Source organism: Eumetopias jubatus, unplaced genomic scaffold (genome assembly GCF_037043125.1).
Source record: "Eumetopias jubatus isolate StellerSeaLion01/CBP00866 unplaced genomic scaffold, mEumJub1_p1.0 scaffold_11, whole genome shotgun sequence".
NCBI lineage: Eukaryota > Metazoa > Chordata > Mammalia > Carnivora > Otariidae > Eumetopias > Eumetopias jubatus.
Window position 1 is genome coordinate 17,552,496 of NW_028274817.1, and position 2,760 is coordinate 17,555,255.

Sequence of the window (2,760 nt, forward strand, 5' to 3'; positions counted from 1 at the left end):
AAAGAATCTAACTCATAATGAACACTCAACAAAAGCTCATTTTCCCAGAAGTCTCAGAACAATCATTTAAAGATAAACTGTTTTACACAGAAGACTCAAAGCAAAGATCAAGGATGGAGACTACAGAAATTCAGGGACTTGACCAGGAGAGAATGTCAGGATCTAATGGAGGCATATTGTCAGTGATGAGATTCTGGGGACAAAAATCAGGATTCCTGAGTTCCCTGAGTGAAAGGTAGGTGAAAAGTGAGAGACAGTATGTGTAGCAATCAAGAGTTGGGCACTGAAGTCATGAATGTATGACCCGAGTTAACATCCCAGTATTGGTATTTGCTGACAATTATTTTTTCTGAATCTCCTTTTTTTCATCTATAAAATAGAAATAATAAGAAGAATTCCTATTTCAGAGGCTATTGTGAGGATAAAATGTGGTAACATATTCAAATCTTCTGACTATGGTAAGAGCTCAATATGTGTAAGTTATAACCATTAGTATTCTTGGGATTAAAATGCTTGGAAAGAGGGGCACCTGAGTGGCTTGTTGAGTGTCTGACTTTTGGTTTCAGCTCAGGTCATGATCTCAGGATTGGGCGATGGAGCCTGGCATTAGGTTCCGCACCCAACAGGGAGTCTGCTTGAGATTCTCTCTCTCCCTCTCCTTCTGCCCCTCCCCACTCAAATGAACAAATAAATCTTTAAAAATAGATAATTAATAAAATGCCTGGAAAGAAAGAATGGGCTAGAAAAAGTGGTCATTTCTTCAACTCGAAGCAGAGGCAAAGATTCACTTCTAAAGAGGTAGTTCTGCATGTATCCTGAGAGTCAGTCCTACGTAGAACACATCCTTGAAGAGGAAAGCAGAAAGGATGGTCATGGGAGCACCCATGACCTAGCAAGGGTAGTCACTTCCACTTTCTTGAGTTATTTTGACAATAACCTGTGAGGTAAGTAACTGGAGTGTTTTAGATTGGGTTAGCCACAAGAAGACAAGGAGATGAAGTTTCTCATGCATGTAGTTTGTTAAGCCATTTCTCCTATAAGAACCAGAAAGAATGGGGAAAATGGGATACAGAAGAAGCCAAAAATGGTGCAATTTTGGACTAAGTCCCAGCCTTAGCTTTATCCTTCAGACGAGCTCTGGCATGTAAATTACCCATTAGAGGTGGACTTTTATACTTCTGCACTAGCCACTGGCTAATGACTGGCCTGGGGGGATGTAAACTCTTAGGCTTTTCTCATTTTCTGCACTTTTAGGGAAAGTGGCACTAGTCACCCAAGGGCCATCCTCTTCAAAAGAGCTGCAAGTGCTGGCCTTTAAAAACAAAATGTATAGAAGCCAGGAAGATGGGTACACAAAAGTAGTAAAAGGTATCTGAGGGGATCTGTGCAAAGCACTGACACACTGTCAATGTTTGCTACCCAGTGTGTGTTTTTCCTATTTTATAGGTGAGGAAACAGGTTCAGAGAATATCAACCATCACCCAGTTGACAAATGATAGTACCTGGACTACTACCATCATTTTTTTTTAAAGATGGTTTACTAAGATGTTAATGGTGATTATCTCAGGTTTGTTTAATTAAATTCAGGTGGTTCTAATTCCTTCTTTGTTTATGTTGTTTAACTTTGAAAAAATGAACATTTATTTTTATATGTTCATAAAAAATTATTTTCATGAGAGATACAGGAAATGAATAAATCAATACACCTAAGAAAGTTCCTTTCAGCTCTGACATTCTATTAAATCCATTGTAGTAAAGTTGATTTTTTTTAGATTATTTATTTGTTTAATTGACAGAGAGAGAGAGAGCACAAGCAGGTGGAGTAGCGGGTAGAGGGAGAGGGAGAAGCAGGCTCCCTGCTGAGCAAGGAGCCTGATGTGGGGCTCGACCCCAGGACCCTGAGATCATGACCTGAGCCGAAGGCAGTTGCTTAACCAACAGAGCCACCCAGGCGCCCCTGTAGTAAAGTTGATTAACATCAAGGACTACTGGCACTTTTATAAGGAACTCTTGAACAAGGGAAATACAAAACAGCCAGAAAACAATTAATAAGAAGGCATTAGTAAGTTCTTACCTATCAACAATTACTCTAAATGTAAATGGATTAAATTCTCCATTCAAAAGTCATACAGTGGCTGAATGGGTTAAAAACAAGATTCAACAATATGCTGCCTACAAGAGACTCACTTCAGCTATAAGGACACACATAGGCTCAAAGTGAAGGGATGAAAAAGATATTCCATGGAAATAAAAGAGAGCGGGGATGGCTATCCTTACATCAGATAAAATAGACTTCAAGAAAAAAACTATATGGGGCGCCTGGGTGGCTCAGATGGTTAAGCGTCTGCCTTTGGCTCAGGTCATGATCTCAGGGTCCTGGGATGGAGCCCTGCATCGGGCTCCCTGCTTGACGGGGAGCCTGCTTCTCCCTCTCCCTCTACTGTTCCCCCTGCTTGTGCTCTCTCACTCTCTCTGTCAAATAAATAAATAAATAAAACCTTTAAAAAAAAAAAAAGAATGATTACAAGTGTGGCTTACTTCCTAAAAAAAAAAAACAAAAACCTATAACAAGAGATGAAGAAGGTCACATAGTGATAAAAGGGTCAATTCATGAAGAGTATATAACAATTATAAATATATATGCACTCAATCTCAGAGCATGCAAATATATTAAACAAATACTAACTGATCTGAAGGGAGAAATAGACAACAATGCAACAATAGTGGAGGATGTCAATACCCCACTTTCAACAGTAGATA